Here is a 27,733-nt window from a genome sequence, read left to right on the forward strand (position 1 = left end):
ATGTCACTGACTGACATGAAATGAGGTGGACATGTTTATCTTGACCTGACAAAGTTTCAAGCAGTCATGGCCAAAAGCAGTGTTATGTAAAAAGAAGCAAACCTTTTCCGAAGTAAATGCAAATGGCAACAATTTCTGTTAACAGCCCCGTTGAACCTTTTATTCGAAAAAAGTGTCTCCATAAAATGCCAAACTAAAAGTCAAGTGTCTACACAGTGTTAATTCTTTGATGCTAGCTAGATGGAAATTTTGAATCCAGATCTTTACAATCCAGTGTGGGAGGATATCGCCAGGGATTGATTAGCTGTGGTTCTATCCAATCAGGCACTTTCTTGTGTTGTAGTTCTTACGTTCGCCACTAAGTGGTGCTGTGCTGACAAATCAGTAGCAAATGTAATGTGAATTTTCTCTACTTTCTCCTCCTCCAATCCAAATAGAGTTCATCATGAAATACATACAGGATTACCATATTTTGAGTTTCATAGCTTGTGGGAAAAAAGTTGAATACATTTTTGTCTATCATTTGTCCAACGTGAAATAGAACTCTTTGCAATATATTAGCGCTGCCAGCTAAGCTTTTTCTGCTTTCGTGGATTGTGACTGATTTGGTCTTATCCACCATTTTGTTGCTATGCCGCATCCCGGCCAATTAGCCTCGCTTTTGCTAATGAGAACACAGCTCCACCCTTTGTTTTGTTCATATTTATCTAATATTCAGTCCTGATGTTTTTTGGCTGCGGCCGTTTGGATTTGTGGATGGTGGCGGGTCTTTTGTGTGCACTTTACTTTGCTCCATGCGGAATCCTCGTCAATGATGGAAATTGGTGCGATTCAAACTGCTTTTCAGAGCTGCCCGACTAAAGTGTTCCATTTCAACCAGTGTTATTAAGGTCGAATGAATGCACCAGAGATGAGCCTCTTTCATCAAATTGTCTTCAGAATCAATACTGGTTTTTGTTTAGGGCTGTAAAGATGTTGGAGTTCTACAAAATGACACACTAGATATACAGTATGTCGAACATGAGATGTTGTGTGGTGTAAATATGTTGCGCAAGTCTTATGTAGGTCAAAAAGTGATAAGAGTGATCTGACTTGCAATGCTAATGCTAACAGAAATGACCGAAAATTAGCATTGATACTTGGGGTGTTGAAGCAACCCAAATGTTGGAGCACCTCATGTAGACAGACAATATCACAATACTCACAGGTTCTTTATCTTCTGAAAAATGACAAATTATTGCATTTTACTGAGTCAGCGAGAGCAGTGATGAACTTTATTCGTTTGTCTGAATCATACCACCCCCTGGTGGCCAAGGCGGGCACCCCAGAAGGAGCAGCACAATGAATTGACTTGAGACATTAGTACCAGTTTATTCATAAAGAAAATTTCCCACGTTTTGTTCATATTCATCTAATATAAAAAACGTTATTTTTTGCTTTTAGTGCATTTTTGCTGTTTTTGCCCTGCTCGTTATTTTCGCTTCATGTATTAGCCGCAATTATTATTATTATTCTAGTAGATCTGGAGAGGCCCCCGATGGTGCCATCAAAGGTCCCCTAAGGTTAAATCCACATTCGTCGTGCCATTTCGGGGTCAATTTTTTTTGGTATTTATTTTGATGCCTCCACAAGAGAGTGCATAGAAAGCACATCTGAGCGTCTAATCCGCCGTAATCCGCATACCTAAATACATTTCGATATCGAGTGCAGTATTTGAGGATTACAGCCAGCTGGGTGTCCTAAATTTGAGCGTAAACAGCGCCAGAGCGGGCGCGAAGGGGAGCGAGCGCTCGGCCTTTGGGTGGGTGGCTCGCTCACTCCCCGTCCGTTTAATCTGTTTGGAGAGTTTAGTGCGACCTCCCTCCATCTGCTCGCATTATCTCCGTAATCCTGTCTCACCCCCTTGCTTGTTGACCCCCCCCTTGTCCCCTCTCCTTGTACTCTAGCACCACTTCCTCTCATTTTCACTTTCACGTCAGGGATTTAGTGGTAGCCTGATTTAACACAACTGTTTGTTTTAGTGTGCGAGTGTGTGTGTTCAAGTGAGTTTGCGATAATGTGTTTGTTTGTGCGTGCGTGCGTGCGTGCATGTGTCGGAGCACCGAGCGTTCGGCTAAAAGCCCCGACTGACTACCTTCCGGCCTTCCTAAAGCAAGCGTGCGATTTGACCGCGTGGATCGCATAAGCGAGCACCAGAGGGCCGATGACATGCCATCACGGAAATGCAGCGTCTGCCGCTTGACCTTTTCCCATTCCTGTCAAGTGAGCCGCTGCAAAAGTCGGCACCCTTGGTAAAGGCCACAAAGAGGTGGAGCAGGATGAAGAAACCAAAATTGCATTTCACTTGTATGACATTTACAGAGTCTTTTCCGACATGACTTTTTTTGTGCGTCATGATATACATGCCTACAAATGTCTTATTGTAAAGTGAAAGTGCCTCCTGGGGCGTCATTCTCCAAAATGACCATTAAGAATTATGGAATAATAATGATAAATAAATACATGAAAAAAATATAAATAAATAATCATTTTAAAAATATATAATAAATACATAAATAAATAATGAAGAACTAACAATTTCTTCAAGGCAGTCTTGGACTGTAATTATAAATCATTACCACGCACGCAGCAAGCAAGACCGTGCCGTGCGCATCCTCGTTGCGGTCGGGACGTGGAGCCTTGCTCTTGCTGACCGTAGCATAACAAGCAGCAATGGAGTCACATTTTTGCAGCGATTGTGTTGTGTGACCCGCAGGCTGTTTGCGCAGCAGATGGTCAGAAAAGGCAAAGATGGATGATTTAATAGTCCAGCGCTGCGTGCAAAGCAAATCACTTCACTCCACAAAGCGGCAAAGAGCTCGTAAGTCTGCCCGGCGCTTATCTCCACCCGATAAAAAACACAACAAAATAACAAAAAGCTGATAAAAGGGCTTGGCGGCCTCATTTTTGTATTATTTTTTTTAGAACAATAAGGAGGTGTTTTGCTATTCTTATGCTGGCTTACAACTTGTGTTCTAGAACTTTGCCGAGAAGACCCAAAACATCTCCCATGTGATGACATAGTAGGAAGTGCAAATAACTTTTTTTTTTACGTAAAATTGTTAAAAAAAAAAAAACAGATACCAACAATACTGAAATGGTGATATGCAACAGCGAGAATAGTCAGCAGCGTCGTTAAAGCAAAAAACACACCAAGCGCGTCGGCCATCTTGAATTAAACACCGCTGACGATTTACTTAATACTGCAGCGTTGTGGAAATCTACACAGTTTGGAATTCAAAGCGGCCAGTATTAAGTATACAAGAAAAAAAGTCCTTGCGCATGCGTGATGTTATCCGTGGGCTTTGTATGTTTGGTCACGTGACCCGCCGGCTGTCCTTGTGCTTTCTTTGCTTCATTTTAATTGAATTGAATTGAAAGAGCGGCGCCATCCTTTAGCTGCTTAACGACGCAGCTGATTTGCAGCTTTTTCTCGTCCGTCGTCCTCCAGGAACGGGAGACAATAGCCGCGCCGGCTTTTATAGTTGGCGCGGGCCCATAAGAGAGCCACTATGCAATACTTAACTGCAGATTAATTTCAAGAAGATCCATCAGAGGCCTTCTTGGTTTATGCTTACACGCCCGAGACGGCGGGATTCAATTTAGAGGCGATTGGATGCGCACCGACATGCGCGTCTTAACTTTTTTCTTTTTTTGCTTGCATTGATTGATTTTTTTTTTTCTTTCTTTCCTCTCCCTACAGTGGCGGTATTTGTCATGTTGACAATAATACGGCGAGTCAGAGGAGAGGCGTGCCTCTAAAATGTGAATATAATGCAAGTAATGGAAAGCCAATCAAATCTATAGCTTGCAGTGTTCAAGTCTTAAAGCTGCACTGTTAGCATTTCCACTGCTCTGACAGCGCAAATGGGAAAATAAAGTCAGTGGTGTAGAGAAAGTGAATGCATAATAAACAAGAAGGCCACCGGCTCGAAAAAGCTATAGCATTAATTTATTGCGCACTGTGTATCTTTATGTACTGCTGCTGGGCAAGCCTCTCCAACAGTCACTTTCTTTGTCAAGAGAGAACATGAAGGAGACAGCAATTGACTTTGACTTTTTTTTTTTTTTTGGGAGGGGGGGGGCATTGAAATGCACTGTAATTAAAAGATAGATCTATGTATTGCCTATCGTTTGGTATGAGTGGCCGAAATCTCAACAAGTTGTTTTTTTTGAAGGACCCCGGGAAAATTAAACCAAATAATTTGAATACATTTAGACTCAAATTTGTCAAAGTAATTCGGCTAATTGTGTGGCCATTTAATGGACCCCTCCACTGTTGTAGTGAATGTATAGTCAATCGATTTCCAAATATCCTTTTGGATTGCCGCTTGTCGGCTAGTTTGACGGACGTCCGCTCGGCGGGTCATCAATGGGAGCCTTTGTGTAAACTTCAAGCGGGAGGACGACACCGGGAGACTGTCAAACGCTGACAAATACGCTCAAGTAGAAAGAAATGCACGTGTCAATGGGCGGCCATAGCACATCATTTTTTGTTTTGTTTTGTTTGTTTGTTTGAAAGCAGACACTCTGTCTTGAAAGGCATACTGTGACTCTGGCTTTGAACCCTCAAAGCCTGACTTCAAATCTCACTTTGCTGGCTTCACTCTGACTTTGCAGTTTTCCCCGCTGGCTAATGCAAAATGTTTGTTGTCCGTGAATATGAGCGCTGTTTTTTTTTTTTTTGCTGCCATGTTGTGAAGCAATTGTTCCGCTTTACGCCGATGGATTGATTTTTCTCGCCTGTATCAGAGGAAGTCTGCTCGTCTGATTAAAGACAGACAAGTTGGGAATTAAAGATTGGATTGTACACGCACGCATTAACGCTCCTGATCTGTGTTATCCGTCGCCGCCGCCGCCGCTGTTTTGGAACATGTGACTGCCAAGCAAATGCTTGACTTCGCTTCCCCTTGAACTCACTAACAATGACTCAAACACAATGATGGCGTTCTTGCATGCACCGCCGCCATCGCAGCAGCAGCAGCTATCGAGAGAAGGTCTGGCATCCACCTTATTATCTCGTCATTCTGAAAGGGTTTTGGCGGGAGGCGGCGAATCACTTCCATCAGACCTCGCGAGGTGATGCCCGGACAACAAAAAGCACTTTTATGTGGCATGAATGTATAAATAAATAATACAAATATAAATAAATATATACATATATAAACAACAAATTATAAAAATAACTATATAATTAAAAACAGTGTTTTGGGGTAAACAATTCTAATTAGGTCTCAGAAGCTGTGTTGCGATGGAGCCATCCAATAGTGCAAAGAAGCTCCATGAAGAGATGGAGAGCATTTGATTTCTGCCTCTTGTGGGCCGTGATGACTTGGAGTGGCGGCAGGCCACTTCCACTTTCATGCTCCTCCAAAGCGGCAGCGCGGCCAGCCGGCCCCTAAAGTGATTCCTGCAAGTGGTTCCGTTCAAACTGTTCACTTTGCTTCCCCTTCTGTGTCCGCCAATCAAATTGCTGCACTCACAACTGTTGATTTGAAACCCTAACCTGGGGTTTTGACCCACTTTTAACTTCTTCTTCAAAAAACTCATTTGTCACCCTCAAAACTGCCGGGTTAAGAATTGGACCGATCCAGGAAGTTTGAAAACTTTGTGTTCCCCCCCCCCCCCCAAAAAAAAATCAAACAAACCCCAACTCAATTTTGGGGTTTGCTTTGTTCAAAACAAATTTAAACCCAAATTGGGTCTTTTTTGAGCCAGCAGTTTTGAGAGGGTAATGAGCCACTGGTGGCTAGTTTGCAAACAAGCGTCAACTGCAAGTGACACCGTCCCTCGGCGTGGAAGGAAGCTCTCCACGTCGCATCCGCAAACATTTCCCCACCATTGACTCTCTCTGTGTGTGTGCGCGTGCGTGCGTGCGTGTGCGTGCGTGCACCCTAGTTGAATTATCCAAAGAAAGCAAAGCCCATTAGCGAGCGCGGCGAGCATGTCAGCCTGCACTGCATCATCACTGTGTGCTAATTAGAGATGCAAATAAAGCCTGAAGGTGTCATACAAGACGCAGTCCCGCTTTAGCACATAAACAATTCATCGTGCGCGCGCATGTGCTTTCCGCGGGCGTGTGTGTGTGGGGGCGTGCACGTATGTGAGCCACGATAACGGAAACGCATGCTGTGAGCTGTAATCCGCAAACGCAAAGGATTGAGTGCGCGAGATTAGCCACACCTCTTAATTAGCGCTCGACGTGCAGGAAGAGACGCTTAACGAGGAGGCGGCCACCCGTTCCGTCCCGTTCCGTTCCGTTCCGCACTTGTCTTCACAACTATGTTGCCGTTTCCGCTTTGTCTGAATTTAGAATTGAGTCTCTGTTGACTCAAGACTTGTCAAACTGCTGGCAGGAAAAAAAAATTAAATAAATCAATGTTAGGAAAAGACGACTAGAATATCTGAAATACAAACAAACAAACAAACACAAATAAATCAATACAAATAATTAATAGAAAAGGAACATTTTCTTTTGTCCAAATTTTTTGTATTGCAAAAACCTATAGCATTTGAACAAGGGTGTGTAGACTTTTGATATGCAGTGTTCACTTCTGTTATTTTTTAAAACGCTTGGTCTTTGATTGCAAATCTGGTTGGCTGGCCACTTGCGGTCCACTGTGGAATGAGAAGATTGTGTCATTGTCATCTCATAGGTGTGTGCGTGCGCGCATTTGAGCGAAGGACATCAATCGATATCTCCGTCATACTAAGAACGCAGCAGTGCTTAGTGGACATCAATGACTTGTACACCGTGGGAGTGAGTGCGAGAGGGTGTCGGGCGGGCGGGCGGGCGCCTGCCTGCCTGCCTGCCTGCCTGGCAGGATCGATTGTTTTCCGAACGCATCTCCAGAACCTGCTTTGAAATCCGAACCCTTGTCAGAAGCATAAACATGTTTGAAACTAGCCGGCCGGCGCTGTTCGAAGCCTTGGCCAACACTGCCGGCTTCTTAACTAATCTCCAGACCTGTTGTGATCGTTTCAATGACGATTGTTGTAAATTGATGCTGGAGGTCTTTCCTGCTGTTTGATCTAATCGCTGAATTGGAATGTCCAGCGGTTTCGCATCGCCACGGTAACCGGGCGACGAGACGCCTTCGTCTTTGGCTGATTAGCTTGTTTGCTCCGGGGCGACGTCCGGTCACGCTGCCTGCGGCTAATAGGCCGGCCGACTCCATCCAATAGACAAATGAAAGGCGAGCCGCTGACCTTTCCTCAAAACACTCGCCTGGCTTGGTCTTCTTCTGCTCTCCCATCCGTCTTCTCTGGAGCCTCCCCTGTTCTGGGATAAGGCGTGGGGGGCCTCGATGATCCTCCGCCGTGTCGTTTATCAGTTTGACGCCTGAGCATCCCGCTCGGATTTCTCTCCGGGCCGCCGAGCGTGACGGATGGTGCGGATGCGCCGCCTTGCTGTTTACATTAAAGGGCGACCCCTCGCTACTCAAGCGACCACTCGCTTGACATTCATCACGGCGCCGGCCGGTCGGTCGGCATGCCTGCCCTCGTGTGTGTGTGTGTGCGCAAAGATGGATGCCATTCAGATGCCCATTTGCACATGTAAATCTTTCTTTCTTTCTTTCTTTCTTTCTTTCTTTCTTTCTTTCTTTCTTTCTTTCTTTCTTTCTTTCTTTCTTTCTTTCTTTCTTTCTTTCTTTCTTTCTTTCTTTCTTTCTTTCTTTCTTTCTTTCTTTCTTTCTTTCTTTCTTTCCTGACTTGTACCAGCAGCATGATTAGCATTCCGAGCGCAGTCTGTCTGAGACACTCTTTACACGCGGAACATATTTTCAGCAAGAGCATGAAGGGATGTACGTAAGTTGTTTGTCACATATTGGGAGCAAGCCGAACTGAGGCCGTGTGCCGGTAACGCATCAGCGGCGCGATGGCTATCGGGCCTCGGCAGAACGCCGTTGAATGCGATGGCGTGTCGATAAAGAGGAAAAAGCCTCGGCGCTGCTTCGGCTTTTGCGCTTGGGATTCGTTTGCGTTCAATCTGCGTCCGTCCTTTGACACAAACAACTCCTGTCTGGCCATTTGAATACATGCACAATGTCAAGATAAGCCAAAACGATTAGCCCAGATGAGCCAAAAACGATCCGGCCGGCGACGGGACACAATAGCAAGTCCTAATTTTCGACGGTCGCTCCATCCATCTTCCTCCACAGCTGTCAGCGAGCGTGATTACTCGATTACTCGCATTACTTGATTACTCGGTTGAATCGTCGGCGTGGCCTTCGGAGTAGAGCCAAGATGTTTACTCTCCAGAGACGTCGATTGCTTTTGCCGCCGTTGCCTTTAATTGCCGCCTCTCCTCCTCGTATGTGACGCTGGGGCGGCGGAAATTAATGTGCTGTCATTGCGCTTCTTTCTTGCAAGAGACGCACGCACGCGCGTGCCCGCGGACCCTATCTGGCTCCATGTCAATACGAGCAGACAAAAGGCCCGAGATATTGCGCTAGTAAGGCGCTGTTTGATTAGCATTATTGTACACAAACATACGGGGAACTATCCGCCCAATGTAAAACCAGGACCGCCCGTCCTTTCCCGAACTCTCTTCACCAAATGTGCACACTCGCAAGTCCATTTGCGTTGACAGTGGTACGGCAAACTCCCATCTGCATGCCTTTTGCTGATCTCAGCGCCACTTTATCACTCTTTAGAGCAAAAGTTGCTCAAGTCAGCAGAAAAAAACTTGAAAGTTCCACTTTGTAGTTTGATAGCAAAAGTACGAAAAAAGAGAGAGAGACACAAAAAAAAAAAAAAAACATCTCTTGATCCATCCGGCAGCAGACCAGACACAAGCGGCGACACTTAATCGCCTTGTACGCAGGGATCAATCCCCTCCCTCTATCTGTGTGTGCGTTGCACTCGGGATGAAGTGTCGATGGGTTCGGTGGGGGGGGGGGGGCATCCAACGCTCTGGCCCTTTAGATTGCCTCGTTAAACAACTCTTGTCCACCTGCCACAATCCCCGCAGAGCTTTTATCGGACTTCCCGCTATCAGGCCGAGTGCCACGCTGCATTATGGGAACCCGGGAGCATCGCCGCCGCCTCCCCCCTGCCTGCCTGCCTGCGTGGGTGGGTGAGGGCTCTAGTGTGGGGCAACCCTGTCTTGAAATTGCATCCTGCTACATGTGCTCGGGGTTCACGGTTTGCATTTGTTTGGCCTCCCCAAATTTGCACATGGGAATTTTGCTCCACATAAGAGGGTCACCTGCCATTTTGGTTTAAATCTGCTTTGAATGATTATTATAATTTTTTTTTATTCATCTTCCCAACATGAAATCCATGGGCATGATTGCATGTGGATCCACAGCAAGATCTCAAAAGCCCACAGGAAAAAAAACGTCAGAAGTGGTCCACTTTGGTTTGAAGAGGCCATTTTCGAGCGAGTTCTTCACCGGTCGGTCCCTTTGATTCGATCACATTTTAACACTCCATGTACAGATGTACTAGCCGACCGACACTGCGGCGTGTACGTCACGGCATTTTGTGTGTGCACAACACAGCGGCAAAGTCTAATCTTTTTCTTTTCTCCCAGACTTCCCCACTTTGATTGTTTCTTATGCTGGCTGAGCTGAGCAAATAGGAGGAGACAAACTCCAGCATGCAGCTCAACTCTTCTTTTCCTCTTCATCCGTCTTGTTTTATTTTTTTTCTCTTTCTCCGCGTGTGTGTGTTTTTTCCAGCCACATCCGCGGCGCTTATTTATTTATGTGTCACCTGAGGGCCCGGCTCGACCCAGCGGAGCGTGTGCGCATCAAGGTAGAAGCGCTCGGGTCCGTCCCTGGAAAATGAGACGCGAGCACAAGCCGCGAGTGGTCCACTCGGCTCAAACGGAGAAACGAGATGAAAACACGCGGGCGGTCGGGCGGCTGTCACAATCGTATTGTCCCATTATGGAACGTGAGCTGCCACTTATTCATTTTGCCTCGTGAGCAACGGGCCAATAAACATTTGGTCTATCAGTTCCTTTCTACTGTGCAAGGGCTTGGTCATCATGAATTCCACCCCCCCCACACACATTCAAGATTCCTTAGAAGTGAGCCAAAAAATGGTCAATTCAAAGCAAAGTGTTGGTTTTTCAGTCTTTTCAGGCATGGCTGCTTGGCACTTTCTTTGCTGGAGTTGATCTTGCTAAGTGCAACTCTCTAGCAGGAAGGATGGCATCAGTAACATGACATCAGATGTGATATTTTTGGTCTCTTGAAATTTGGCCCTAGTTTCCGTTGGTTTGGAAATGTTCCGCGTCAAACCCTCCCGCCCTCCAAAATTTCCGACACTTGATGGTGGACTGATGACCTCCGCATTTGACTGCTTGTCTGCAGAATAACTTTTAACCTATAGGGGTGCTAACATACTACAACATGGTTTGTGTTGGTTTAAATGTCTGATATGTTCAAGAAAAGGTCACTTATATCAATATATATTTGGGTGAAAACTATAGTTATTCTCTACGAAAAGGATTTTGGGTGTCCGGAACGGATTCATCGGCTGTACATTATTTCCTATGGGAAAAATTGCTTTGCTTTTTGTACAATTTTGTTTTAGTGTAACATTTTGGACTTTTCATTCATGGTAACCATTGGTTCCTAACCAGCGTTGAACAGTAATTACAGAAGACATGGATTGCTTATTTGTATTTATTTTTTTCCCTACGGCGCCAGTTATTATGAATACCTCATCATTGGCATCCATTATACGACAAGCCCATTGTGGAGATTATCTCCGTTCGTTCCCACAATTTTTATTGTGCAAGATGGCACCGATCACTGGCGAGAGCAGCCTTGGCCCTGTTTGTGTGCGTGCACTTGCAGTGGCGGCGGGGCAAAGGTAAGCAGGCCGCCACACAAACAAGCTCTCTGCGCCGAAAGCTGAGATATTTTTAGACGCAGACGGAAGCATAAAAAACACAAATTGGTGTCTCACACTTGGTCTGTGTATTAAGACGTGCGAACCCGGTTGCATTGTCTTCAGGCAAGAGCAAATTGGCACTCAGGTGCATCTCTGACATGTTCGTGGCGGGATGGAGCGCCCGCTTGTTATGGAGCATTCGGTTAAAGCCCTCCATTTTAAAAAAAGAAAAAAAAGTTCTGTACGCACCAGCCGGCTGGCGTAGCGTAGCGTAGCCTCTTTCTCATTTTCTTCTTGAGCCAGCAGATGTCGGCAACAGCTGGTGGCTTTTTTTGGACGCCTTAGCCAGAAACTTTCCTTTTATTTTGTTTGGCTGCAAAGTACGGCGTCGCATTGATGAACTGCGAAATGCAATCCTGCACGGCCCGTCCCGTCCCGTCCCGTCCCGTCCATCCGTCCATCCTTGTGCATTCGTTCAAGCCGAGGCTTTGCGTGAATTTACCGAATTGACGTTGCAATGCATTGGGACAAACATTGATTTTTTTCTTTTAAATCCGTGTTGCTGATGATCAGCTTCATTTAATTGTGGCAGCCACAATTGTCATCGTGATTGTGAAAATTGCAATCATCATTAACTTGCCTAACTTCCTTATTAACATTTCTCACCCTCAAACATCACCGTAGCAAGTCGAAAAATTTTCTCTAAAACTGTGCTGATTTACCAAAAAAGAAAAATGCCATCTACAGGAAAATGTGAGTCATTACAGTGTTCTTCAAAATTGCCATACTTGACAGGTATCCACTTTGGCAATGTCTGAGGCAGCTAACGAGTTAACAGTGGTTAACATCCTGCCGCGCTAGCGCCACTGTTAGCTTTCCCTTTAGCGCTGTGGCTCAAAGACATTTTTGATAGTCGTCACGTCTTTTGATTGAGGCTCATTGTGCCGCCGCCGCCGTCTTTTCATCACTGCTCTCATTCTGTCACCGGCAAGTGTTTAACATCTTCATCTTTGTCTGTATTCATACGCACCAAGGTTTTTCTTGTATATTAAACGGCTGCCTTTAACCACGGCGGGCCCCCGAGGGAACGCCCCCCCCCCCCTCTCCCCCAGAGAAGACAACTTTTTTTCCACTTCCTCATTCTTGTTTCTTTTCTCAATTCTTCTCTGTGGTAACTTTTTTGTTCTCCCGCCACACAAAAGCTTAGCCTCGAAAAGCGTCGGGCCCCGTTTGCCAGAGTGTGTCCGTGAAAGCGCCTCTTGATGCATTCTTCTCCTCTATGGAAGTTGTTTTGAAGAAATACCAATCCTCAGCTCAGATACGGCTCGATTTCTTCTTCTCGCTCCCTTTTTTTTTCCTTTTTAAAAAGCTCCCCCTCAAATCTATTATTCATTTATTATTATTCCTTTTCAATTCATTTTGCATTTACAATACATTGCTGATTTTCTAACTGAACCGTCATACACGTCTTCATGTAGTTAACCCATTGTGAAGAGGGAAACCTAAAAGGAATAAAACAGGTTTTTTTGTTTTTAATATACTTGTGAGCCGCTTTATGAGTCTGCTTTGGAGTAGAAGATAAAAATTTGCAGTTGGACTTTGTTGATTACAAGGCAGAGAGAAGTCGGGCAAGTTTCGGCACTGAAGTCCTGTATTTGTCTCCCCTCCATGTTCTTCTCAAGTCATTTTAAGATCCAGCTTGAGTAACAAAAAAGTATCACACTTTCTGCGCAGGTGGCGCCATTTTTACCGCTCTCTGCGGAAATGTTACACGGCCACTCGATGGAGGCGCGCATTCCCCCCCCCCCAACCCCGCAGGGCGTTTCGCTCTCGCCGCCACAGCCCGTTAAATCACTCCCACCCAACGTGAGCCGATTCCATTCGGGGCGTCCCTCAGGGTCAAAAAGAAGCGGCCGGATTGCGCTTTAAAAGCTTCAACAAGACAGAGATGCCCACTGCATTGCAGGTGTGCAGCCACTGCAGCAGACACGCATGCGAGACAACTCCACAGCAGAAAGACGCAAGAATGCGTCCTCACGTAAATGCTATTCATTAGCCTGTCTATGGAGTTGGTTAGCATTACGCTAGTTAGCGCACAGCTAGAATGCAAGGCCAAAAAAGGCTTCCGTCGTCACATAGATGCTATTCGTTAGCCTGTCTATGGAATTCGCCATGATGCGTTAGCATTACGCTAGTTAGTGAACATCAGCGAGATTGCACAAAACACGTCGTGTAGAGCAGCTGCAGGGTGTAATTACACGTCATTATAGCCAAAATGAAATCCGTAACGTGGCCTCCACCTCTGTCACCCACGCGCACCTGTGTTTGTTTGTATGCCACCGTCGTGTCTCCATTCCCGCGTTCGAGCTCATTTGTCTTTCAGCTATTTACTGGTCGAACGCCCTCCTTCCTAATTCTTGTGATGGGAAAAAGAAAGCTCATTTCATGCTAGGTGGTCCCGCGCGAAAACAACGGCTTCTTTGCAAGCAACTTGTTGTGCGCGGCGATGGTCTCGCTGGTGTACCTCATACGGTGGCCTCTCTTGGATCAAACCAATTGGCCTGCGTCCAGTCACTAGTGTAAAGAATATGATCCATTCATTGATTTTGTGTCAAAAGTAACAAATATAATAATTAAGCGCGTGCACGTGCAGGCCGGGCAGATCGATACATCGAAGACCTGATTCGAAGGAGTTTTGAGAACGGGCAGGCGGGCTAATTGGCTGTCATCAAGCCTTTTTAGCCATCAAATTGAATTATACACACAAAGTATTCATTAGATTACTCGCCTTTCTTATATTTTTAAAATAAAACTTTTTTTTAACCCTTAAAAATACGCTAACCCCTGCCAAGATTAAAATCACAGGCCCAGGCTTTGGGGGCGCTCGTGCGGCATCCAATCGCACCTCTTCTTGTGCAACAACGTTTTGCCCTGAATCTTTTAATATTTATATGAATTTTAATCATGCAATCCTGGCATATGCTAATGCCAGTTTGTCAAACAGGCGTGCCCGGCGTTTGACCCAGCCAAAAGTTTCCGTGCCGAGTCGATGTATTGTCTTCTGGCGGCTTCCTCTTTGGTTACCCACGCACACAAACGTTAAGTCCTAACATGACACATGAGTTTGCGTGAGTACCAAAAAGAAAAAGTTCCTTCATTTCACAATGTTGCGCCATTGTTTTCTTTTCAAAAAACAAATATGGCAGTGGCGCATTTTGCAATTGAAAGGAGAAACGTATCGCCGTCCGGCAAACCCGACCAGAATAGTCATTTGTCAAGAATTGTTCTTTTTAAATTGAGAACTACATTTTCAAGAGCCCACTAACAAGGAAAGACTAAATGACATTGTCGCAAAATCAAAGGCTTGGGGGGAAAATGTAAAGAAGAAAATGGCTGAAGGATTGCACTCGTTTGTGTGCGTAGAATTTGTTTTCATGTAAATGACGTACGTGTGCGGCAACCGGTGAGAAAATGTCGCCAACAACTTTTGAAGCCACGCCGCGGCGTCAGACGTAAAAATTTGGATTTGTGCAAATGATGCTCGCTGCGCTTGTCACCTGCTGCTTGAAGATGACAACAAAAAGCAACATCTGAAATAAACGTGTTATTGACTTTGCTGCCAGTCAGTCGCGAACCGAGAATTACAAATGCTTTCTGCCATTGTGTAAAGAGTCACCGTTGACTTACTGTGCATGTCATAAAATATTGATATCCGCCTCCAGCATGTTCCAAATTTTTTTCCCTCAAGCCTGTGTCACCTAACAGCATGAAATTTGGCAGACGTGTTTATCTAAAAAACCACAAAAAGTCTCAAGAAGCCATGCTGGAAAAGACATGTCTGCTATTTTGGTCTTTACAATTTCAAGGCAAAAATGTCACCCTTAAGGTGTGAATTTTTCAGCATCGTTCCCCCCCAAATTTTTTGTGCGTCTTCTCATCATATATATGTTTACCATACTGTTAAGTGACTCTGCCTTTTTTGGGGGGCATGACTTTTGGGGGGGAAATTTAAAAAAGTCTCAAGAAGCATCACAAAATCAATTCCTCCACTCCCCCCACTTTTTGTTCAACTGCGACCTAACTCCAGACGGGGTCACCGTAGACAGATGGGCAATGCTGAATTGCAAAGTTTTTGAGTTTGGATATTATGTGTAGGCGCGGCACTGTGTCAAAATCGGATGAGTCGCCATAAAACGCAGACGTTCCTTGTGGGAGTCACGCGGCGGCGAAATTTTGCTGACTCACAGCTGCCGCAAACTTTTCCTCTATGGCGGCTCAATATACGTACCTTTGAATTTCTTTTGGAATATTCCTCAACATGTTTGTCGTCTTATCCTCTCCAATGAGAACAAAGCTGGCTTTTGTAAAATGTTGCCCTCGGCCTTCTCCTCCCGTCGCCGTATTCGTGCTCTTTTTGTTGCTGTTTAAAGGCCAAAGCAAATATTGAATAAGGTGAATTGGCAGACGCTACAAAAGAAGCATAGGCAGCACAGAGCACTTGACCATCTCATTACGCCGACAGCAGACAGTCGGCCGGGGGGGGGGGAGTCTTTATGCTCGGATCCTCTTTTTCCCCGCGTGAGGTTCACAGTTCGTCTTCACGGCCGCAGAGTGTCACCAAAATTACATTTGCGCTTGTTACAACTAACCATTGTCATTTATACTATTTATGATGAATATATATTATAAATATTATTATAACGGCAGCATTAGGATGTTTTTTTTTTCTTGGATAACAATCAGGAATGTTGATGAAGGTGATTGCCGATGCAAACGATTTGGTGCCATCGAGGCCCGCGTCGTCTAAACACCCCATGATAAAAAGTCAACCAAATATTTGCTGACTCGTGGGAAAATGGCAAAAAAAGCCGGTGCGGTGGCATCATCACTCGAGTTCTCGAGTCGAGTCAAGCAGCGGGCTTTTCTGTAACATGTCGAAATGTACCCGAGGTGAGATTTTCTGAATGTTCAGCGGGAACTTTGTCACGCATTTCCAGTTGGAGTCGGCATCCGGGCGGCCAAAATTTGGAACAAATCCATCGAGAGGGTGAAAAGGTGGCCATTTGGAGTGCCGGCGGAAAATCCGGCCTTCAATTTCTCGTCGGCACTCGAGCAGTAAGCGGCATTCCGGAGGAGCACGTTTGACAGCATCGCTCCTTCTTGCCAACGTGCCAGAAAGCTGCCGCATCCTTTTCGGCAGCGGCGGCGGGCGTGTTGTTCTCTCGGCCTCGTCATCATCATCATCATCATCATGTTTTGTCAACATCGTTATCACTCTTCCCGTCTCGGGAAGCCGGAGCCGTTTTAATCACCCCCCGTCGTTATCGCGGTCAATAGCCCGATCGCCTTGGTTCGTCACCGTAATAACCCGCCGTCGCTCGTCTCCCTGGCTCTTCTTCGCCCGCCCCCACCTCCCCCACCCGTCTTGACTCGACAATCCTTTTTATTAAATCAAATTCGCCGCTCGCTTCGGCTCACCGCCATACGAGCGAGCGAGCGCCGACTAAAAGCCTGAAGGCAGCGTGAGCTTTGGCCGAGGTGATTGTTTGTGTTTTTCTACGTATAGATACGCTTGCGTGTGTGTGTGTGTTTTGCTCCACAAAAAGGCGATCCATCAGAATTTCCCATGGTGCCTACACACGACTTAGCCAGAGGGAGATGTAGTGTTGGTGCGAGCGGAAGGTATAAGCGAGAACAGATTAAGGCTGCGTTTGAGAAATGGCAGATTGACGATGCTGCAATAGCGAGATACCCGACGCCCTCAAGACATTTGCTGGAACTGTGTGTGTGTGTGTGTGCGTGTGTGCGTGTATGGAGATGGCGCTACGTGGCTGCCTATCTTTGTGTGACAAAAAGAAAACATGACTAAAGGTGTGCGCATGAAGGGACACACTGAACAGTGGATAGCAAAAGTCTACACACCCCTGTACAAATGAACGTGTGTGAGTGGGTTATGGTAGGTTGTGTATTTGAGTAAGGGCCTCTATTTGTGTGCGTGTGTTTGAGAAACTGTAGAAGGTTAAAAAAAAAAAAAAAGTCTCAGGGACAGAAAGAAAGTAATTCAGTCTACTTAGCACTCGGGTAACAACATTTCGAAAGGCCTGAATTAGGAATAGCGGCAAGCTGTTGAGATAGCAACGCAAGGTGGTGTCAGTGACGTCACCTCCATTTTCGTTCCAGTCCGCCTTAGACAGCGAGCACTTTGTTCCGCGAGTGCCTTTATTGGACTTTTCATCCAATGTAAGGTCAGACGTCGCCACCCGAGCAGCAGAATTTCCTAACAATTGGAACTGCCATCTCTTGTCCGGTTATTTCTCCTCGGGAAGGAAAAAGAGGAGTTCACGTGTGGCCAAAGGTCTTGCGCCTGATCTCTAAATTCCATCCTCCTCGCAAGCAGACGGCGCCAAGTCTTTGGAGCGCTTTGGGGCCAGCTCATGGAGCCGGAGGGGGTCACGTTTGTCTAGACTGCGAGCGACGGCTGCCGGCCGCGGCAGCTGCGTCGGCATCCGGCCGGAAAACAAACGCCAGACGCTCGCTCGCTCCACTTTGCCTCCCTCGCTTTTAACGGGAAGGCACAGCTCCGTGTTCAATAGTTGACTTCTTTGGTGTTAAAATGCTCGCTGGCTAATGACTTTGCTTCATCATATACGCCGCCGACGTCAACGCAGAGTTGAGGGTTTTTTTCTCGCCCCCCCCCCCACAAGTGGCCTGAATGACCTAAATAACCGATGAAAATTTGCAGGTGAGTTTCTCGCTTGACCTTTCGCTCGCTCAGTACCGGCAGGTTGTGTGTGTGCAGCACACCAAACACACACACATCCGTGCGTGCACGTACTCGTGCAGAGTGACAGAATGGCACACAAAACCATGTGTGTGGGCGAGTGCGACAGACAAAAAAAAAAAAAAAGTGGCAAGAGAAAAGAGGTGTCAGGGTAGAGAAAGACTCAGTGTGTGAATTGTGTGTGTGTGTGTGTGTGTGTGTGTGTGTGTGTGTGTTTGTGTGAGAGTACATGTACATGCTTGTTGCAAGGAGCATGTCATAAATGTTGCATTGTTATTGTGGTTGTTCTTTCATTGCCTTGGAACGTTGCCAGTTAACTTCCAATGGAATACACACACAAAAAAAATAATGTTTTTGCTTGAGTGTTTTGTTGGGAAAATTAACGGCAGATGAAGATGAATGTTCCCCGCACACTGCATTTTGTCTCGCAACATGATGAGTCATTCATTTCAATCAATGGGCAGAATTCCTGTTTGGTTCAAGAGGATTTATTGGAGAACTGCGCCCCTGTCAAGTCTGCCTAGCAACCTGACATAAAAAGGAAAGATTCTCACATTCACGTTCGTGTGACATTTTGAACTTTTGTGATGAAAGAACATAAAAGACCTCTTTCAAAGACCATTTACTTTTTTTCCATTAATGCTTCCTTGCTTATAGATATTAACATTTTGAATACCCTCACTCAAATGTTTAGCTTTAACCTGGATCCAGTGATTAAAAAAAAAACAACATTGAAATGACCTCACAAAAATAAAGACGGGAGAGCTTGCATTGTTGCAAATATTTATTTGACAAACAAATGAACTTGACACTCGTGAACATAGGTGCACTTTGAGCAGGCCTCCAATGTACGACGGCGCGCTCGAGTGTCCGCCGCTGACAGACGGCCGCCGATGAATTTCAAATATATGAAAGCGCCTCCGGTGTGTGTGTGTGTGTGTGTGTGTGTTTAAAGCAGCGTATGCGCCGGGGTCTCAGGAGCTCCCGGTGCCTGTAAAGCATCTCGGGTCCCCGGCGGGCCTCTAATGGGCCTGTCAGCCACACGGCAGTCTCGTGAGCCTTTGCGAGGCTGAAACTCGTGTCTGCTATTGTGCGGAACGGCCTGACGCGCATGCACACGCTCATGCACACGCAAACGCACGCACGCACGCACGCACGCACGCACACGCACGGTACGACAGACGACGCGAGAGGCAGTGGAGGAGCTCTTGGTGGTAAACGACATCAGCCAGTGTGCAGGCTGATCCTAATTGACACTGATGCCACCGACTCCTCTGGGACTCCTGGGTGGAGAGTGCTTTGGGCTTGGGGGGGGGCAAGTGTGAGTGTGCATGAGAGAGTGCAAAAAAGAGTGTGTCTCTGTGTCTGTGTGTGTGAGAGAGAGCGAGAGAGAGAGCATCAGCTATTGTGTGAGAGCAGAGGTGTGAGCGAGAAAGCAATTGAGAGCATGTGAAAGTGCTTGAATGTGCGAGTGTCTCATAATGTTCTCACAGATGCTAGCAAAATGTGCTCCAACAGACTTGACGATGATGAGCGGCAAGACGCAGCGTACGAGCGACTCTCTTTGCGTGGTTGTTATTGTTGTTGTGAGCGGGACGTGGCGTCCGTGGGCGGGATTCGCATGTGCCAATCTGCGTTATCGTCCCGCTCGCTGCGCTTGTCCGAGGGTGTCATCGCCCGGGTGAAGGCGATGTGCAACACGGCTGTCAACATTTATGAGCTCATACATGTTTGATGGAGAGAAACAACACACACGTACACACTCACACACACAAACACACACTTCACTGTGTGGCTTTGAGCTAGTGGAGTAGTTTCTTCTGGCGCTTTTCTCAAAATTTGCTTTTTTTTTTTTTAAATACATGAATATAAAATAAGAAACAAAAATAATTGAGTGAATACATTTTTATATGAATTTATATTTTCTTGCTTTTACATAAACAATTTCAGAAATGCACAAGTTTACTCGAAAAATCTAAAATATATTCTAGAAATAATCATGTCTCTTATGATTGTTTTTTTTCCTTAAGAAAATACAGTTATTCTTTGAATTAACATATACATTCTCAATAAATAGACATTCATCCTAGATTAAAACCATTTACGAAGGTATGCATTCGTTGAAAAAAATGCGTACTCTAGAAAAAATTCCCTTATTTCCAAAACATTTCATTTCAAAACATTTTTTCTCAAAATCAATCTCTCTCTGTTCTTGACAAAAAAAAAAAAAGTCCAAAATACAAAAACTGCTTGCAAAACATGTTGATTACAAAACAGGTTTATCCTTTCAACAGACATCGAAATTGCAGGGACGTGACCTCAGACTTGGGGTTCCCGAAGATTGGCATGTAAAGCGTCACTTTCCTCATCGGCAACTAGCAAGCCGAGCTCATTTTTCAGCACGAGACTCTAACGAGGAAGCCGCCCGCCGCTGGGTGAATCATTAGCGGCGACGCACGTCTCGCTGGATGACAAACGCGGTGGCGAGCGGCGAGATCGTGCTCTGACGGATGTCGGCGACATTAAGCGGCGACGTTAAGCCGTTAAACGCAAATTAACGAGCACTCCTCTCCAAATGGCGCATCGCTCGCCAGGTGCACGCAAACACCAAGGCCTAACAGGCCTGGTCACTTCATTAGGTACACAAAGTTGCCACACGAAATGTGAAATGATTGCCTTAAATGAGATGTGCACGGATTTTGGCCAGCCCAGTCAGTCCCTGTCCTTGCCAATAAATAGCAGCTGTAATATCATACAACTCTTACTAATCAATAAATAATGGCAAGAACTCTTGTGATTTGTGACTCGCCACTTTTTGACAGGGTGACTTTGATTAAAACCTTAACAAAACGTCAACGATTGATGCCCGTGCGCCATTTGTCACGTTGTCACCGATCCGGACTCGCTATCGGTGTGTCGAAAGACTGCGGCCGGGCCGGGCCGGGTCGGGTCAGGCCGGCGTCTTGGCGCCCGGCCTGAAAGCGTTGTGATGCAAACAAAGTGACAAACAGGACAACGCCTGTGACGAGGACAGACACGATGCGACGGGAGTGACGCTGATACGAAGGACGTGCTCGTCCTCGGGCCAAGAGAGATGCGTGTCGCCGCGCTGTTGGGTGGGGGTGTTAAACATTGAAGGCCGTCGGGTGAAGTCGCCCAACTGTAAAAAAAAAAAAATGGCCTTACTGTAAATCACACTGATCCACTTTGTGCCATAAAATGGGATTTATTTTTCAACTTTGTTAGCATCTCCCATATATTCTTTAAAATTTGACACACTCCCCCAAAAACTCCTGCCTACGGCGTATTTATTTATGATTATTTTGCTGCGTCAGCCAAAACAACATTGTGTCAATTTGTACGGTAGCCTGCTAATGACAATGAACGTCACTTGCTAACATGGCCGACGGCGCAAAGACGACTTTTGCCTCCACGTTTGCGAACAGTTAAAAAGTTATTTTCATCTCAGTGTACTATAAAGTGGACGTCATTGAAAGGATTTACTAGGGCTAAAGCTGCTCCTTTCCAATAGACGCCGCCGACCTACAATAAAGACCTTGAATGCCTCGCGCTTGCGCCGCAGGACCATAAGAAAATATGGGGGGAAAAGCGGCTCGTAAAATAATGTGCAGGGCTTTCCATTGGACTTCTCTTAGCAGGGTTGTAAAATGGAAGCAGCCTTGGGAAGGCCTCTGATTAGCGGGTTGGATGCCAAACAAAAAGACAAGCGAGTAGGAGGGGGGAAAAGAAGAAGAAGAAGAAGAAGAAGTCAATTTCTTCTTTTTCAAATCCACTTCAAAGCATTTGGCTAATCCTCTCACGCCCGCTCATTAATAATCCACTTAATAATCCCGTTAGCCGCTTTCACGCGCCACTGTTTGTTGACGTTCCGCCGACGTGAAAAAAATCAAAATCGCAAAAGCGGTATCGCTTTCGACCAACATCGAAAATTGCAACGCCCTGAAAAAATTGCACAAACTCGCTTCCAGGCAGCATCGAGGGATTAACGCAATGTGTTTTGCATTTTTTTTTTGTTTGTAAACAAATGATTCTGATCTTGTGCGGCTGGTGGCGCGCACCTGAGATTTGACGTCATTCAAGAAGTCAGGATGATATCTTTTTTTTTTCCAGCCAGCAATGTTATAAACAAGTCTTTGTGTGACTAATGTTTAACTTTGATGAGCAGTGAGTGAATATGTGGACTGCTACGTTAGCTTTGCGTGCTAGCTGCTGAACGCTTGTCACTTGTGAAAACAATGACACGTGTTTCCTGGTAAAATATTTGTGCCTGTGTGTGTTTAGTGCACAAAAATATTTGCGTAAAAGAAGAAAACAACAAAAGCAAACATATAGGCAAGACATTTGTCCCAAGCTAGACTGAGATGGAGCTGCCTTTAATGAAGCGTTTGATTTAGCGACACGTTAGCTGCAAGATTTGTGTGCATTTGTGCTTCCGAACGTGATTTGTTTTTAATGGAGGGCGGGCCGCCGTTACGGCCCCCCCTGCGCCCGTGCCGCAGGACTGCGGATGTAATTGGTGTCGCTCGGGGGGCCCACAAAAACTCATTTTGGAGAATTTACTGGCCCCGACCGGAGGAAGGTAAATGACAGAAGCTCACATTTAATCAATCAGCAGGTGCTCTTTTTCTTTCTTTCTTTCTTTCTTTCTTTTTTTTTTCTTTTTAATGAGGAGAAATGACTCAAACTAATGAAATTACAGTTGTAATAGATGGCAAAAGTATTTGAACACGGCCCTGAAGTTCTGGAAAGGCAAAGCCTGAAAACACCACTAAGCCATCCTCATTTCCGTGTATTTCACAAATTGTGATGGTGGAGGATTACCAAAAGATGATAAATGTAAAAAGCAACATTTTTGCTGCACATAAGGCAATAGAAAAAATGTGCCAGAAAATTGCTGAACGTGTTAACACATCCCCACCTAGTTTAGGTTAATTTCTCACTGCTGAATGTAGTACATATCAAAAATATTCAATTAAGTGTGAGACGCAAGATAAGATAAAATAAGCATTTAGTGCCTGAGTTAAATCTGCCCAATAATGGGGGACTCATTAGCATAATGCAAATCTAATTTGCGGCTAATTTAAAATGAAGTCGTGATTGATTCTCGTATGTGATATATATACACCGATAGATTGATGAATATTTAATTGACTCAATGTGGTGAAACGGACATGGCAGCAAATCAAAGTCACGCAAAATGTAACCGCTTCACTTATTTGCTTGACGCCGTGAGCATCCTATACGTCTGCTGCTAGACATTTTAAAGGTGCAAAGTCACTTCTTCAGCCTCACCCGCCAAATTCAAATGTTAGCGCCGTGATCTGGCCAGGTTAAACTTGGGATCACTGAAAATGCCCCCTTTAGACTCAACACAGCTCGCTAAGAAATTCATCTCTCTCGCTTGCCCCCCGCGTGACTTTGTTCAAATATTGCATAAATCCAACATTTGGACTTTCCCAGCTGTGAGGAAGTCCAACGTCGAGGCCGGAGCTCAGGATGTTTGAGAACGGCGGCGACAGATGCCTCGCTCGCAGCTCTCGCCGCCATCTTAACATCTGCCGTCAAATAAAACAACAACCAAAAAAAAAACCCCAGAAAGTTCCAAGTGTGACTCTTGTAATCCCGACTGGATCTTGCCATACTTTAATGGGATTGAGCTAATCCGGAGTGAAGAGGAATGACCTCCTTTTAACGACTGTCGGTGGGGGTGCAACTCATAACACATAACTTGAGCCACTATTATTATATCTATCTTTTATTATCTATTTTTCATCTTTTTTCTGAGACATATTTTTCAAGCATTCATAGTTTCTGAATGAAAGGCAGAATGTGATGACAAAAGTTGAAATTTCACTCTTTCTTCTATTGTCCAATTTTAAAGTTATGTGAAAGAAAACTTCTTTATTCTTTTAGGATTAGACGACTTTATAAATCCAGCAAAAGTGTCTTTGTTCTTGTAAAAATTCCATTTGAAGAAAAAAAAAAGACTTAGTTCTCATAGATTCATAGAAGTCTTTTTCTTTAAAAAACCACAAAACATGTTATTGCTGTACTCATCGATTTCCAAGTCCTTTTCTTTAAAAAAAACAAAACATGCTTTTGTTATCGCCCCACTACCAATTCTTTTTTCTCGAAAATGGGCAACTTTTGAATTCCAGACAGTCGAGCGCACTTTGAGAGTGCACTTCAGTTTTCGGTTGACCTTTTGTTTTTCACTACAAATCGCTTTTGTTTTGATGAAGCGAATTGAATGAAAATCCACTCGATTTATTTTTGTTTACTTTGCAGTACATAGCTAATAATCAAAGTAATGTTACATTAGCTTCCAATGCTGTTAAATACAGTTTAGGAATAAAAGCTGTGTCTCATTTGTGATCACTTGAACTCTATTTTAATGCTGGTGGGTCGTGATGCTATTTGCTGTAAAACAACCGTCGGAGCGCACTTGCTAGTTGCCTTTAATTGGTGTTAGGATTATGAGCCCGGCCTTGAGAAGAGAAAAAAAAAGAATCTCACCAGTCAGGAGTCCCAAGAGCATTGAAAGCTCAAGTCGAGGTTAAAATTCTTGTTGCGTTGTCATGCGAGAAGTGAGACTCCCGCTCGGTCTTCTGAAGCCGTAAATTGTAAACAATAACCGAGCGCGAGGATGAGTGAGCTCGTTTCAACAGGACCAATTAGGGAGGCTCAAACAAATGCTTGATTAAAAGACAAAGTCACTCAAGTGAATTGAAGTTAAGCAGATAGATAAAGCCGTCCCTCCGTCCGTCCGTCCGTCCTTGTTCGTTAAGGACGTTGCTTGTTAAAGTTGCGTCACGGGCTGCACACAAATCATCCACCTTCACTTGAGTGCAGGGGCGTCAAACTCATTTTTGTCGTCATAGTTTCCTCGGGAGGGCCGTTATGACATTATGTCAACGCCTTCTATTCTATACAGCATATGCTACACAACAAATTGATGAACTTGTTTTGAAATCACAGACGAGTAAAAACTGTTATTTTAAAAAAAGATGAATGGTAATTAAAATTGCTCGCAATATGGTTATTTTTTTTAAGTATTGACACAAGTTGATGCACAATCTGTTTTTGATGTGGGGTGCCGTATCTGGCCCCCGGGCCTTGGGTTTGACACTTCTGCTTTAGCTTGTAGCAACCGTGTGCATTTTAGGACCATTTCAGGACCTTCGCGTCACGACATCAAACTACTGTGGAGGTTTGATGCGTCACTATCCTTTTATTTGCGTTTTTCCTTGTAGCCATGTCTATTTTTGAGCATACAGCTAATGTTGAGTAGGAGCCACATCAGCTGTTGTAAGTGCCCGTCAGCGACGAACTGAAGCCATTTGTGTCAATTTGAGCTCGGAAAATTGTCTTTGTTAAAATGACATTTCCCGCTCGGCCGTCAGCAATTCATCAAAGCGCATTACAGATGGGAGCAACTTAGCTCTTTGTCATCCTCGCTCAGAACATTTAATTAAGTGGCAACGCTCGTCCGTCCGTCCGTCCGTCCGTCCGTCCGTGTGTTTCCTTGCCTCCCATGCTTCAATTCTGGTCTCCTTCAGACCTGCTCGATGTGCTTGAGTTGACCTGCTGGGTGACATTTTGCATTTGTTGTTCTCTTGGCTCTCTCTTGATATATTAGGTGACTAAATGTCCTATCATTTTAAAAGTGCCGTTACTGTAAGTGCCATAGTTGATATTAAATCAGGCCCTGGAATATTGAAATATGGGGTATTTTGATTTCACCGAGTTCTTCTAAAGTTGGAATGTTCTCCAACCATAAGGAATTGGTGACCCTAAGATGGCCGCTTAACCGCTTCCTCTATGTCGTCGCATTGTCTCGACTTCTTCTTCACCTTCTCCTACTGACTACTTCTTCTTCTCCTTGTTCTTCTCCTTCTCCGACTTGTCCTCCTTCTTCTTCTTCTTCTCCGACTTCGCTTTGAGGACAACAAATAAGGACTGCCTCCAGAGCAGCTGCTTGGCCTCCAGCTGCATTCACTCGAGTAGGAATAACGTAACCAAAAAAAAAAACGTCCATATTGAATTACGCCGTATTTTTTTTTTACGTCTGTGTCGCACATAAAACTGATGTTAAAGTCATGCTACTTTGAGGGAAACGACCAAACACGACCATTGTGCATGCTTGTCTCTGCTCTGTTGGGTTCAAAATGTGAAACAGTTTGTGTAGAACAAAAGGAAAAGTGGCTTTTTTGCTCTCAAGCAGACTACAAAATGTATCAAAGTGTACCAAATGTACTGGATAAATTGATCAAATAAAATAATATAATATAATATAATATATGGAACATAACAATGGCTGCAAGCTTGTTGTTGAAGCCGATGTAGGCCTGGCTCTCGCGTTGTGACAAGACACAGCCTCGCACCGACAAGCGTGTGACTTCTCCCCCGAGTGGAGTCACTAAGCATCTCATCGGCCAATCGGATGGCTGGCCCGCCGTCTCGCACATGTGAGGCCAAGCGTGACGACCCGAGGACGGCGCTACACTTCCCGTAACCTTTGACCCCGCTCCTCATTTTCTCAATGTGCCTCTCTGACATGTCATGTGTGAGGGTGTGTGCATATTTACAATCTGATCCTTTGTGGATTGGATTCGTGATAGCTTTGTCTTTTTTAGCCAATTCATTTAGCAGTCTGCAATAATCACAGGTATGAGGATACGAGACACACACACACACACGCACACACACACTCATGCTTCCTTTTATCTTCATTGCTTCTTTACTGTCGATGCTTTGTTTCCTCTTGTCCTTCCTCTTGTGTTTCTATAACAACCGCCGGGTCAGTTTCTCTCGCAGCCTTGTGCCGCCTCCGTCGACCGTCCATGCGTCAACGTATACACACACACGCACGCACGCACAGATATATAGACACATAACAGCATGTGAGCGCACACGCAACATGTTGCCTGATTGCACCTGCTCACTCGCAAAATGCTCTCAACAGTCACGCATGCACAAGCCGTGTTAACACAACATGTCAAAAGCTCTCAAAAGCAACTCTGCATCAGAAAAGATTCAATGAGAATGTGTGTGTGTGTGTGTGTGTGTGTGTGTGTGTTCTTGATTAGGTGAACGGTTTGCTTCTCACGCACAAGAATTGCAATTCAAGTACGTGCGTGTGTGTAAATGTCTTTCTACCTCGGTGGGCCACAACCACTGATTGTGGCGACATTTTGCTCGGTGGGCCCGAAGAAAAATGCTCTCCGATGAGCTCCTTGCACCCTCTTGTCCATGATTGCCGTTGATGGAAGAGCAGATAACGTCTGATTGCGATGACTTGCCGAGATGCGACCGCCACGTCGCTGAGGTGTCCGCAAGGAGCCCAAAGAGGGAAGAAAAGAGCCCGCAAAGGCAACTTTGGAATAGCGAGGCCATCCCGTCGTCCTACGTTAGCTGATGTGGGAACGTGATAAAAGGTGTGCTTAGGCGCCGAGACGCAGATTCAAGATGGGTGTGAGGGTTTGAAACGAGGGTAAGGGTGTCAAAGGAAGGTTGGTGTTAAAGTTTCAAGTCAGTCAAAAGGGCTGGCTCAGTGTGGATCGCTGACATTTTAATCGCCGCATATAAAAAGTGACTTGAGGTGCTGAAATCCATTTATCTCCCGCAGAGGGAAACAAGAAATAAATCCAAACCAACGCCTTCTCTTTTCCTGCAGCCCATGCAAAAAACATTTTTCTTTCTTTTCCTTCGACAGCTTTACAGTAGCTGTTGCTGGCATTCAATTATCCAGTTGCTAGCAGAACCTGAGTCCGCCCTGCCCCGCCCCGCCCCGGCCCATATACAGTAGTTTTTCAAGCCTGCTTGAGGATATGAAATCTGGCTTTCCAGACTAGAACATGTAACATTCTGCAAAATAGTCATTTTGTTGATATTTGTAGAGCTAGTACAGTGACCAAGCCCAAATCACTTCAACCTTTTAAAAATGTATTTTTTGACTTGAGCAATTTTTTCTTCTTTTGAAAAGATCCGAACGTTGTACACACTTTATTTATTTGTATTTATTTTTAATAATAAAAAAAA

At 45.1% G+C, this 27,733-nt stretch overlaps 1 protein-coding gene across 2 annotated transcripts in view; it reads left to right on the forward strand.

Annotated features, from left to right (window-relative positions):
* Positions 1–27,733, forward strand: part of si:ch211-186j3.6 (neural-cadherin) — a 112,762-nt gene that overhangs the window by 5,880 nt on the left and 79,149 nt on the right. The gene's annotated exons all lie outside the window — the stretch shown is intronic.

The sequence above is a fragment of the Syngnathus scovelli genome, chromosome 4 (genome assembly GCF_024217435.2).
Source record: "Syngnathus scovelli strain Florida chromosome 4, RoL_Ssco_1.2, whole genome shotgun sequence".
NCBI lineage: Eukaryota > Metazoa > Chordata > Actinopteri > Syngnathiformes > Syngnathidae > Syngnathus > Syngnathus scovelli.